The 14,732-nt window shown below is 39.3% G+C and overlaps 1 pseudogene; it reads left to right on the top strand.

The window, feature by feature from the left end:
* The first annotated feature begins 1,245 nt into the window (after positions 1-1,245).
* LOC145085989 (epi-neemfruitin B 7-O-acetyltransferse L7AT pseudogene) lies at positions 1,246-2,754 on the top strand (annotated as a pseudogene).
* Positions 2,755-14,732: the final 11,978 nt, after the last annotated feature.

Genomic DNA, 14,732 nt, shown 5'->3' with positions numbered 1-14,732 from the left:
CTTATTGTTTATTTTGTTACGTGTTTCGTCCCTGTCGTATCTAAAAAAACTATTTTTCCCTTGATTTTTTTAATTTATTTAAATAAACACACTCTCAACCCCATCTTCACCTTACCTTATCTACCCCACAATTTTTCCATATTTAAATAATAGTTTTTTTTTATGTAAGAAAGGAACCAAAAGCTTAACAAAAACAAACATTAGAGACCAAACGTGTAACAAAAACAAATAGTAGGGATCTTCGGAATTAAAAAAATAAGTTAGGGACCAAAAGTGTAATTACCCCAAACCATATGGACCATTCTTGTAATTTATTATATTAATATTAAGAAAACTGTATTTTTCATAGGTTATTTATTTTTTTATTTTTTTTGTGAGGGGTGTCAACAATCTATGTCTATAATTCACTTTATCATTATAAGGTCAAATTCACTTTAAAATTTAATCATAGTAAAAATCATAAATCACATGACTAACATAATTTATTAGTAATAAAGTCAATCTTATCATTTTTTTTAATATATGTTTAACATATTGACATCAAATAAAAATGAAACATTGTATCATTATTACAAAGATTCCTAATGGAACAACAAAACTTTTCTTTTTATGGGCTTATTTGCGACGGTTATCAACAATCAGTTATAATAATGTAATTCATTAAAGTATCTTATTTTTAACGGATGAAAATACATAAATTATGTGCTTTTATGTTTTTTATACTATATTAAACATATGCTAAAAAAATTGAAATAAAGAGAATAAAAAATTAATATTTTTAAAGCATAAAAAAAGTAAAAAACTGAAATTAAAAAAAAAAATGATATTTATAAAAACAATAAAAAAAACTGAAAATACAAGAAAAAAACATTAGTTTAATAAATATTTTTAAAACTATATTATATTTGATAAAAAAAAAATTTACAATAACAAAAGCTTTAATTTAAAAGTTTATATTTTTCCATTGGAAATATGCGAAGTAGCTAGTATTATAAGGCTATTTTGGTGGAAGGCAAACTTAGACTTCTCAATCTATACTATAAATTCTATACATTTTTATTGACCTTAAATTTCAAAATGAAGAAAATAAGGATCACACATTCACACTTGCCTTCGGCCGGAAAATAATATGAGCCAGATGTATGCATGTTAAACTAGAGTCAATTACAATCATTTGAATAGAATATTAACAATTTGCATAGTGGCATGTATATGACCGATCATACCCTCTATAAAAATGTTTTCCAATTACTTCATTTTTGCAATACCAACCTTGTACTTACACTTGCAACTTTGCAAGAAAATTGTTTGACATGGAAATCGAAATTGTTTCCAAAGAATGCATAAAACCATCGTCCCCAACACCATCCCACCTGAAAACATTCAAGCTTTCTGCATTGGATTACATCGTTTTAACTCCTTTCGTACCAGTCACATTGTACTACCCAAATTCTGATGGCGAAACCGTTACTGAAGCTATCGAAAGGTCGATCACTCTAAAAGAATCTCTGTCAAGGACCTTGACACAGTTTTACCCTCTCGCAGGTACCATCTTAGATGATTTTACCATTGACTGTAACGACAATGGTGCTCAGTATATTGTCGCCAAGGCTAATCGTCGTCTTGACGAGTTTCTGAACAATCTTGATCTCCCATCGGTGAATAGGTTTTTACCATGTGAACCGAGTTTCAGTGGGTCAACTGCAGGTTCTCCTGTGACTAACGTTCAAATCAACATTTTCGAATGTGGTTCTATTGCTATTGGCTTGTGCATCTCGCACAAGGTCATTGATGGTGCTGCACTGACAGTTTTCCTAAAGGGATGGACCAACATGGCTTGTGGATCAACGGAAATGGTGCACCCGAACTTCACTGCACCATCTCTTTTCCCTCAGAAGGTCTTGTCGCTTAAAGCGACATCAATGGGGCTATCTATGCCGCTGTTAAAGCAAGGGAAATGTACCACAAGAAGATTCGTGTTTGAATCAGATTCGGTAGCCAAACTGAAAGCCGAAGCAGTAGAAAACGGTCTACAACGGGCATCACGTCTCGAGGTTGTATCCGCTTTCCTCTGGAAGTGTGTCATGGCAGCTTCTAAAGAAGTTTGTGGGTTCCAGAAAGCATCTGGTTTAAGCCAAATCGTGAACCTTCGCCCCAAACTCAACCAACCCATGTCACAGAACTTCATTGGGAACTTGGTTTGGCTTGTACTAGCTACATCCGAAGCTAACCACGAGCCCACAATGCATGGTTTGGCGACAAAGGTGCGGGAATCGACATCAAAAGTCAATAGCGAGTTTGTGGAAAAATCACAAGGCGATGAAGGGCATCTTGTGATGCAAAAGTCGCTGGAAGAGTTGGTGGAGATCCTGTCGAAAGAGACCATGGATGTGTATGGTTTCACGAGCCTGTGCAAGTTGGGTTACTATGAATTTGATTTTGGTTGGGGGAAACCGATATGGATGACAGGTATAGTAGCCGAAGGGAGCCCGGTGTTCATGAACATGGTGAATATGTTGGACATGAAATCTGGTGAAGGAGTAGAAACATGGGTGCACTTGGATGAACCGGAAATGGAGATACTAATGAAGAATCAAGAGTTACTTGCATATGCTTCGTTAGATCCAAGTCCATTGAAAAACGTAAATTGATCCAATGGAGCAAAGGATCAACGTATTTTATATTATGTTTTCATTTAATGCGATGTATTTTCTTATGCAGAAATCAAAATAATAAAATAGGTTTGGTTTTCTTTGGATGGAGTTCACATCCCATTTTCTTTAGAAGAGTCTACTAACAAAATTTTCCTCTGTATTTCATTCAAACCTACCATTCCATACTCATTGACTGTTAAAATAATTCTTTCATAATAAACACATATGCCGACCTATAAATAGTCAATAAACCACTTATCCTTAACTCTATTTTTTTTAATTAAAGTAACTATATATTTCACAAAGAAAAAGAAAAAAAAATGAAAATGACGTCTTTATGCTTGATAGATAAGAACAAAAATCGGAAGTTCTAACGAACTTTCCAATTTTGGAAATTTATTAAAAGTCCTCAAATCCTTGGATACAATGAAGTTTAAAATCTATGAAAAAAATATTTTAAACCAAAAAACCCCAAATCCTAAGTTTAAAATCTCTGGAAAAAATATTTTAAACCGCATTCGGAGGGATACCTTGTGCGTCTTCATGTTTTCCTTCTCTCCGGTCTCCGATCTTACCTTCTCCCCTTGACATTCATTAAGTGCTTTAATCGTTGTTATAACTCTGCGTCTCCGCCTATCAAACATAAGGACAACCACCAAGGTCGGTCCATAGGTTTTTCATGCCTTGGGCGATGTACAAGGCTTAATTCATGCCCTTGTAGTTAAATCAAAACCATATAAAACATAAGAAATAAGGGAAATATTAAAGGACCTTCTATTTTACACATATTTCATACGAATTAGATGCAATTGGAATCCAACTAATGCTAATTCATTGTTTCAACGTAAAATTATATTTAACCAAATTCCTATGAAAATTAAGAAAACACTTTGAAAAAGAATTACTAAAATACATTTTTAATCTTATAATTAGAACTTCAAAAGAATCTTTAATACTTGAAATACTTTTGTTCAAAACTTGTGGTTTTCTTTCATGCTCTTTGAATAACCTATTGGCTTTTTAGTTGCTACTCACCACGCTTGAAAAGTAGTTTTCTTGATCAAATTTGGAAACTGTGACTCTAATCCAAAAATAAGAAATTTTGTTCTTTGGTTTGTCGAAGAAACAAAAAATGCTCAATGTCCTGAACAGAAAATAAAGAATCTTTAATGATAAAACAGTTAAAGTAAAGATCTTTAAGTTATTTACTCAACTAAAAGCCTTGAAACATTAGAATGTGTGAATCATGTTTAATTCTATTTGTTCATTGCACATCTAATTAGTTTTAACTTGACATGAAATACAAAATTCAAGAGGATATAAGAAAAACATGGGAGTCATCATTATAACAATCTAAAGAAAGGGAGTGTATAAAGACAATGGAGTTTATTAGTTTTCCGGTTGGTGGCACATACTTGGATATACACTTATATTTCATAGACTCTTTTTGCATCATATGACAAGTCTAAGGATATTGACTCAACAATCAACTTCACTTCAACAATTCAACTTAAGTTAGGAATCTAAAATTTTAGAAACTTTAACTACTACCAAATTCTTGAATCTTCAGTTGATTCATGTTGGTTATGTGAGAAATGTCAATCACTTACAGGGGGAAAAAACTTACCAGGGACTGTAGGAGAAAACTCCAGCAATTCAACGCTATGAAACTTTATTGGTTCAATTTATGTGAGAAATGTCAATGACTTTACGAGAAAACTAACAGATTTTCAAGAGAATAGGAGACAAGTGAGTGATTCAATTACAAATTCACAATAAGATTTTTGAAAAGGAAGAGAAATAATTGTCAGATTATCGATAACTTTGTAATTATAAGAGTTGATATAAAAAAGAACTTGATTCAAGTCGTCTTCCTTGATTCAATGCTCAGACGCCTCGTCTTCTTCAGCTCCATTTATTAGTCGTGATGTTTAGGAGATCAAGAATTAAAAGCGTGAATAAATTTGCAATTGGCGCTTAATTAGGTCTCGGATATAGGTGTTATGCCCCCTTTTTTATGTGGACAATACATTCAGTTTTAGCGACAAGAGTTTTGGCTCAAATAGCATATTACCCGTAACAAGCCTATAAAATCTTATGCCCCTTTAAGACTTTCTGCTATAGGCCATGGCCTAGCTTGCCCTAGGCTTGGGTCGGCTCTGCTCGTATGTATTTCATTGCATGTGTTTCGTTGCATGTCTAAGGTAGAAGAAATTCATACTGTCGTTCAACCGTAGCAAGACTTTTCTTCGACCATCCACCAAGTTCCAGTATGATCCTCTAGATTATGCACTCAATCTCGATTAAGGACCATTAGACAACAAAGATGCATGAATGGAGAATGAGTATAAAGTTTGTAAGTTTTCTTCAGGTTTGAATCACGAATGACAATTCTGAACACTTCTATAGCATCGAATAATCTCGGTAAGTAGCCAACCAGAGCCGGCCCATGCCCAACGCCTGCTGGGCCATGGCCCATGGCAGCAAGTCTTAAAGGGGCATAAGATTTTAGAGGCCTGGGTAATATGCTATTTGGGCCAAAATTCTTGTCGCTAAAACTGAATGTATAATCCACATAAAAAGGGGGAGGACGCCTATATCCGAGACCTAATTAAGCGCCAATTGCAAATTCATTCACTGTTTTAATTCTTGGTCTCCTAAACATCACGACTAATAACTGAAGCTGAAGAAGACGAGGCGTCTTAGCATTGAATCAGGGAAGAAGACTTGAATCAAGTTATTTTTTATATCAACTCTTATAATTACAAAGTTATTGGTAATCTGACAATTATTTCTCTTCCTTTTCAAAAATCTTATTGTGAATTTGTAATTGAATCAGTCACTTGTCTCCTATTCTCTTGAAAATCTATTAGTTTTCACCTAAAGTCATTGACATTTCTCACATAAATTGAACCGATAAAGTTTCATAGCGCTAAACTGCTGGAGTTTTCTCTTAAATGTAACATCCCAAAAATCATGACCAAAAATTTCATTTGTAATTCAATAAATAATCCATGGTTTATCAATTCATACTATCAAAACATAAGTTACTTTGTACCAAAACATTATTATAAGAGTTTCATATCAAATTATCAGAGTAAAACATCCCAGGCTAAAACCAATGGTGTGTGCCATGTGATCATCCCGAGCTCTTCCTTCCGCTATTGGAAGTACCTGAAACCAAAACTGAAAACCGTAAGCACGAAGCTTAGTGAGTTCCCCAACCTACCACAAACCATACACTTATCCACATACTGCAAGCACTGGGCCTCGCCCGCTACATCGGGCCCTGCCCGACTCAAGATGAATCTAAAATCAAGCCCCGCCTGGCTTCGAGCCCCGCTTGGCATATAAATTTGTTTCTCTTAGGCCTCGCCTGTCTCTGGGCCTCGCCCGCTAAGCATATACAAGCATACAAGTAACACATAACACATCAACTAAAACATACTCTACTATATTCCTGTCCTAAGGCCTCGCCTATCTTGGGCCTCGCCCCTGTCCTGCTACTGGTGAGTCATGGAACCCCGTCCATACTCCTGCTAATAATGAGATATGGGCCCCCTCCCACACTCATCTATCTCCTATCTCGGGCCTTGCCCCTACTCTGCTACTAATGAGATACATAACCCCGTCCATACTCTTCTATGGTGAGATACAAGACCTCGCCCACGCTCACCTCCCTACCAGTCACATACAAGTATCACACAGACAACAAGTATAATCTAACATGCAACCATTCCTCAGTCACCCACCCAGCATCGGACCTTGGTCCGGAATATCATACTAGCATACAGTGCCTAGGGCTAACCCCCGGGTCTTCCTACTCATAACTACATGGGCCGAAATTATGGCCTTAGACCAATTCACATAGTGAGGAGACTCACCTTGCACTTGTTGAAGCTCTTTATCATACACTTCTGGCTGCTATCTGTCAATTCCCGAACTGCTACTCCTTTGGCTCCACGAGCTATCAATACCAAACTAACAATAAGCCCAAACCAATACTTCTCTTTAGAGTAGCATGACCATTTTACACCTTCCTAGTCCAACCCGGTCCATATCCAAAGTCCAAAACCGAAATATAAAAGGCCCGACACTAGGTAAGCTTCCGAAGCCCACCAGTGGCCCACTAATGGCCCAATTTGCTAAATTGTGCCCAATCCATCTAATGGGCCATACCCTAAGCCCAAATATATCATTAGCCCATAATAATTGACTTCTGATGGCCCAAAGGCCCAAAGACCCAAAGACCCAAAGCATGGCCCAACAGTGGCCCAAAAACACTAAGCCCATACTGATAGAGTACGCGGGGTGTGCATCCACGTACGCTAAGCGTATTGGCTAATGATGCGTACGTTGGGCGTACCTACATGTACGCTCAACGTACTCCCCATGTTAAGACACTTTCCCATTCAGTGCTTAATACTCCAATCCAGAGTCTACAATTGCAAATCCAGGTCCTTTTTATCCTCTTAAGCCATAAAGTCACTAACTTGGTGACTTGTAACCCACCAAATAAGCCCAAACTCAAAAGGTAACAACATACTTCCATAACAAGTGCTAGATATCATGCATGAACTCATTAGGGCCATTAGAATTGAAACTTTACTGCTTATTCGACACTTCTAGCTCTGAGGGTGGCAACCCCAAGCTCAAAAATGAAGATGCATCACAATCAGTGTTCTAAAAGGCGCGCCATGGCGTGAGGCACGACGTCGGCGTTACGAAAAGCTTCATAACGTTGCTGTTAGGCGTAATGCGTGGCAAGGCGTGATATGGCATGCCATGGCGCGTTATGGCGTGTTATGGCGCGTGTTTTTTTGTTTGAGACACATTTTTTTGCTCTTTTTTATACCTTTTCTAATCGTACATACAATTATTGTGTTTTTTATTAACTTTATGTTATAAGTTGTTGATATAACACTTCTAAAAACTAGGTATATTTGATATAAATTTATATTTATGCGGTAATATAATTATAAATTAATACAAATTCGCCGCCTTACATCACGCCTTGAAAAACGCCATGGCTCGCCATAACTTGTTAAGCTTGAGGCTTGGCGAGTTTCCCCCAAAATACCAACCACATACAACCATAATCATATCATATTATATCACAATACAAAACAGCCATGCCTCTCAAGTCTGCAGTGTGACTGGTCCGCCCTCAATAGGCCTTCAGTCCACCTGGTCCACTCTCTGAGTCTCCAGTATGACTGGACCGCCCGCACCAGGCCCTCGGTCTATCTGGATCAATCTCGAGCCTTCGGTATGACTGGACCGCCATACGGGCCTACAATCTATCCGGACCGCTCGTAGGGTATGTTGGCCTTCAGCACAAAGCAGGCCCGCCTCAACCCAAACATCCAGCAAATAACCATGTGCACATATAACAAGTAATCATATAACAGTCCATAGACAAACAAATCAATCTAGCAGATCATAAAGCATAACAACATCCTAACCTAGATACCGACCTAATCGGTCACTAACATAACATCATCCTATGTACCAGGATACTGACCTAAACCAGGTCACTAACATAATACTTTCCTAATTACCAGGACGCTGATCTAAGCAGATCAATAAGCACCTCAAACAGTAAACGTATAGATATCATATATAACTATCTCACTGATCATCGATCATAGTAATCTCTCATAACCAAAACACCGACCTAACCAGGTCACTAACATACCAATCCTAACGGATCATAAGAGCATGACAACATATTGTCTATCCGGATACCGATCTAACATATCATAACCACATGTAGCATACTATAACCAAGAAAACAAATAAAAGGGCCGGCCTTGGTGCCTTAGACCCTATTGATATAGTGAGGATAACTCACTTTGCAACTGTCGAACTGAACCATGAAAGCAATGGCCCGAAGCACTGCTCTAAACTCCATCACATGATGCCATCAATGGACCATGACATAAATATCCAAAATACATAACACCCCTGAAGGTCAAACAGGTCAAAGTCAAAGTCCTTGCCAAAGTCAACCTTCCTGATTGACTTTACTCGCTGAGTCAACCCGTTGACTCGTCGAGTTCTTATACTCAGAAAACTCCCATAACACGACTTAACTCGCCGAGTCACCCCAAGACCCGTCGAGTTCAACGATCTCTGATTTCCATCCTATCTAACTCATTGAGTCGCCAACCGACTCACTGGTCCGAAGTTTAACCACAAGAGGTTGGGGTTCTGTGACCTGACTCGCTGAGTCCAAGGCAATCTTCAACAGACTCGCCGAGTTGTTGAGTCCATGCCCATCTTCATATGACTCGTCGAGTCCACCCATGCGACTCACCGAGTCCCTTCAGTCCTTCATCCATACAAAGGCTTTTCGAGCCATACAGGGGTCCCTAACTATAGATCCACTCTTCTTGGGCATAACCCCTACGTAAAGTTGAAAACTTTACGTGAAACCAAGGAGTTAAAGGTCCAAATCACTCTAGGGCTTGGGTTTTAGACAAAGGGGCTTCAGCAACAACTCATTGACTGATGCTTTATGACATTCTGGACCAACACAATTCTAGATCTAAAGTAGCAACCTCATATCTAAATTCCAAACCCGAAATAGGTCTCAAACATACCCAAAATGGCCCCAAATCACTTTCATGAATAGATATAGATGCAAAAGAGTGAAGTCAATAGCTTATTTACCTCCAAGATGTGCCCAAACTGAAGTAGATTCTGGATCTACACCACTCCCTTAATGCAAGCCCCTTTTTGATCTTCAAGTTTCTTCCACAAAAGACAACTTCCAAAGCTTCAATCTCCCTCCAAAGGCCTCACACACACGAGCTTTGGGTCTTCTGATTCTCAAGGGAGATAAGGAGGCTGAGAGAAGGACATAAAGTCCTTTAAATAGGGTGCAACCCTTGAGATTAGGGTTTTCTCATTCCAGAACCAACTCGCGAGTATAACTTCGGACTCGGCGCGTTGGCCACTTAACTCGCGATCAAATCCCGCTCCGAATTGACGAGTAGCGTACCTACTCGTCGAGTAGCTTCCTTAATTTACACTTTAAGCCCTTCACTCATATTTCAGGAATTTGGGATGTTACAACTCTCCCACACTTAAATTAGGCTTCACCATCGAAGCCTACTACAGTATACGATACTGAATAAACCTCTTGCGCTGCAGACTCTGATTTTCCAACCAACTCAGGTCCTTCCAGAGCCTACCACTGCACCCCCTTTAAAATTTCTTCTTCTCGTGTGGCATTCGTGCCAATTATTCTAGGCCGACCACCGGCCTTCTTTTCCCCGATGACAACACATAGCAACTAAGTATCACCTGATGATACTACCATATTCCTGTCTTACACATTCATTCACATCTTGCGAAAACTAGATACTGTTATAAACCACCGGACCCTTACCAAGTACTAATCTGGTATCCCTTGCCCAACAGGCGCAACTTCTATCAAATTGCACTGTTGGGAACTCTTCCTGCTTCATTCCTGAATCCAATCCCTTTCCGCACTGACATGATAACACATTTTTTTCAGCTTCCGAGCAACTCTCATGAACACCCATCTATAACGCATATACACATCGTACCTGGCCCAAACAGCCTCAGGCTGGAAGATCAGACATGCCTACGAAGGGTCCAGCCATCCCTAGGATGGAACACCACCACATACATAACTCATGACTACACCCCTAATTGGTCCCCAAGGGTCTACCCTTGCATCACTTCCGAACATTCTGCTTCAACATCAGAGCTAACCATTCCACAACCTCACAAACATCCAACCCGGATGTGCTTCCATACAACTGATACAATCTCAGCGCTCACTATCAAAAACTGAAATACCTTCGATCATCATTTACACTACTGCTTTCCCTTCCGATAACCAATACTCCTTACCAGAGCTACATACCTTTCCCTTCCATTCTTTCAGGAAGTCTACTCAACAACCTTTACCACATCCGTAAGTGCCATGGTGCTTGTAACGACCATAAAATTTGGGCCAAATTAAAACATTTTAATTCATTAAAAAACCATTAAGTTCATACACATGTTTTCAAACTAGTTTAAACATCAGAGTATCCCCTAGAACCATATCACATAAATCATAAAACATGAGGAGTGGTACGATCACGCCTTCGCCTTGCCAGGATCTCCTGAAATACCTGAAACAAAACACTGAACTGTAAGCCCGAAAGCTTAGTGAGTTAACCCCAAGATACCAACCACATATAACCACACTCATATCATATCACAATACAGAACAACCATGCACGTCGGGTCTACTGTGTGACTGGTCCGCCCGCATCGGGCCTTCAGTCTACCTGGTCCACCCTCCGAGTCTAGCCATGTACATCAAGTCTACAGTGTGATTGGTCCGCCCGCACCGGGCCTTCGATCCACCTGGTCCACTCTCTGAGTCTACAGTATGACCGGTCCACCCACACCGGGCCTTCGGAATATCCGGTCTGTAACATTTGGTTCGCCCTCTTGGTCCACTCTTCGAGCCTCGGCACATTTGGTCCGCCCTCTTGGGGCCTTCAGCCTATCCAGACTGTTCGCTGGGCCTTCGGAATATCCGGTCAGTAACATCCTGAGTTTAGGTATGTTAATTTAATTAATTATTTATTGTTTTATTAAGGAACTCGACGAGTTGATGCCTCAACTGGTCAAGTAGAGCCTGATCTATTGGCGCATTTTCGCAAACGGACTCGACGAGTCGGGTCCTGACTCGCCGAGTCGGTGCTGAATAGGAAAACCCTAATCCCCGGGTTTGGGAGCCTACTTAAAGACCTTTATGGCCTTCATTTTCGGCACTTTCTTCCAGAGAAACCGTAGAGAGCTGAGATAGTGAGTTTGAGGGCAAGAGGACGCTATTTCTTCATCTTTTTGTGTGGTTTTGCTTGAAGGAAGATAGGAGCACAAATCTAGAGTGTGAAGGGGACTCGATCTGAGCTAATCATCTCGTGATATCATCTTTGGAGGTATAAACCTTTCCATTTCGTGTTATATTGATGGACTTCTTGACTTTAGGGTTTTCACCCTCATTTTATGAAAGATCTAGTGAGTATGAGGTCCTCTTTGGGATTATGACATCAGATCTGGACCATGAGAGGTCCCTAGAGTCATTACCTTCTAGCTTTTTGCAAGCAAATAAGCAATTGGAGACTAGGTTTCCATTTCTAGTGTTATTTCTCCATTTGAGGCTTGAAGTAGGTTGCATGCACGTAAAAGTTGCACCTTTACGTGACTTTTGAGTGTTTAAGGGTTAGATCTATGTTTTGGCTAAGCAGATCATACCTCAGGAGGTTGTATGATCAAGTCCATGGAGGAAACTCGCCGAGTCCATATGTAGACTCGACGAGTCGGAACGCATTGCCCCGGGGTCTGACTCTAGTGGTGATCCGGTGAGTTGAGGGGTGACTCAGTGAGTCGAGTGAGGCTTACAAAGGGAAGAGTATGTGGGGACGATGGGACTCGCCGAGTCATCGTATGCACTCGACGAGTCTGGTCAAAATGGATAGTTGACTTTTGGGGTTGACTTTTAGGGTTTGTCAACAAATGGGCCTTGGGCCTGTAGAGGGGTAGAATGGTCTTTTACCCTTCTAGGGATTTGCATGAGAGAATATCCAAATTGTGAAGAGACATTTATTTAGTGAAATTTTTTATTGTGACTAGGCGGAGGCTAGGGCAGTATTTTGATATCGAGATTTTACCGAGATTTACCTAGAGTGGTAATGAACGCTATGTGACAGTGTATCTTGTACGCTATTTATGTGTTGTGATTCTATGTGATATGTGATACGCAAGATTCATATTTTACAGAGTTAGGACCAGTGGGTCCACAGAGTATGGGACCAAGAGGGTCCCACAAAGATATTCGACCAGAGGATCATCAGAGTTACAGCCTTGAGTGGCTAATATGTGTTTATGTGGTATTTTGGGGAAATCACTAAACATTTATGCTTACAGAGTTTTGTGTATGTGTTTCAGGTACCAGTGATGATCGCGGGAAGGCGCCGACATGATCTGTACACACTCATGGAGCTTTTGTTTATATGATTCTAGGATATGTTTTTCTATGATCACAGTGGATACGTTATTTTTATTATTATTTTATGAATGAAAGTATTTTTTAAAATTGTGAAAAATTATTTGAAAATTTGGGTGTTACAAGTTGGTATCAGAGCCTTGGTTTGAGGGATTCGGGTGCACCTTCAGGCATATCTGAACTCAAACTGAGGATTTGAGGGATTTTCAAAATAAAATTCACAAAATTTTTCTCAAGCGTAAAAAGTTTTTGAAAGAGCAGAGCAGAGCAGGCTGTACGATCAGCCAGCACCAGAACGGTGATTTCCCAAAATACCCTTACATTATGAGTTATGAGATATGTTATGATATAATATGCATGCTAGAGTAGGCTAGGTATTCTTATTAGGACTAGAGTGGCCTGATTTGTGATGCCTTAGCCTAGGGATTTTGCTGCTAGGAGATGCTTGAGAGTGAATAGATAGCAGCGAGGAGCTTATGAGAGATCTGCTTGAGAGTAGTCTATGTATAGAGAGAGTAGAGTACTTGGGACTGATGGGTTTTGAGGATTCTAACACTTCCTAAGTGTACATGCAACCCTAATAACCTTGGATCTATGTTTGTCTAATTATCATGCAAAGTTGATTTCCAAGGGTATGATCCTATCTAGCATACATAGGGAACAATTTTAACTTAAATAATAGATAGAACTACATACCTTGTTGTTGTAAATGTTCCTTGAAACCTTGTGAGCCTAGCACCCCAAGTGTGATGCCTCAAATGCTTCACATAACACCAAATGCTATGGAGTAAACTTGAAGAGAATGTATAACACTCAAAAATCGGCTAAGCCCTCTTGTTTCACTAGTAGTGCCGATTTTGGGAGAACACATGAGCTTTATATAGTGTTGACACATCTAGGTTTACACCATGTAAACCCTAATGTGTCATGACTCTTCATTTCCATGACCCATAGGTTTGTAACTCCCATGGAGCCTCCATGGAGCATCCAATGGGTCTAACCCAACTTGATTATCCATCGAGCCTCTTATACCACTATATAAGTTATGGATGATTTACATAATCAACCCATATATTTAATTAGTTATCTTTTGATCACTTAATTAATTCTAAAATTAATTCTTGATCAAACTAATTAAATAATATTATTAATATATTAGAACTTATAATATATTAATAACTACTAGTGTTATTTCTCTCATTTAGTCTATCTAATTGCATGGTGCCATGCAACCCAAATGGACCATGCCGGGTCGGGTCACGTACATACCAGAAATAGTTATGGACTTAGACACCTTATCCAACAGTCTCCCACTTGGATAAATCTAATAACTATAACTGAAAGTATGACTTTAGGAACCGATCGACAATCGTAGCTCTTTTCAGGGTTTCTCGGAGCTAAGAAGATGAAGGTACGCCATTTCAGATAAGGGATCATATAATCCTCTGTTCTAGATATCAGCCGGACAAACACATGGAACATTCGTCTTGCTTATTGTCCAGCAGTTTGTTTCCCGATTTGTTTGACAAAGAACTTAATTGAACACATCAACTAAGTTCTGACCGGGCCCGGTACATGGGTCAAAACAAAATCATCGAGGGGCCCAGATATCAGCTTCTAATCCAAGAAGGAACAGATAAACTTCGACTCATATGCTTGTTCTACTACTTTTTAAATTACACACAAACGCACGTTTTATAACATCGAGTTACCAATGCATTTTCGCACGATCAATGTATAACTAACTCATAGTTAACAAGTCATATCTCTAGGTTTGAAGACTTATATGATATTACCGTCTCGCAATCACTCGAGATAAATTCCATGAAATGATACCAGCGAGCGTGGGTTGAATCCAATACTCAGAACTTATGAGCACTCATGAGTGTGGAGGCCATGTCCAACATCTTAGACCTCTACAACCAACTCATGACAGTCTTACTTCATATCTACTTCCGCCATATGACCGACTGTGGAGGTTCGAATAATATGATATACCAAACATAATTATTCTGGAAGTCAAAACATGCAAAAAAATA

The sequence above is a fragment of the Lactuca serriola genome, chromosome 2, assembly GCF_051521515.1.
Source record: "Lactuca serriola cultivar US96UC23 chromosome 2, Lser_US96UC23_V15, whole genome shotgun sequence".
Lineage (NCBI taxonomy): Eukaryota > Viridiplantae > Streptophyta > Magnoliopsida > Asterales > Asteraceae > Lactuca > Lactuca serriola.
The sequence above is the reverse complement of the archived record's forward strand: the minus strand, read 5'-3'. Positions and strand labels throughout refer to the sequence as shown.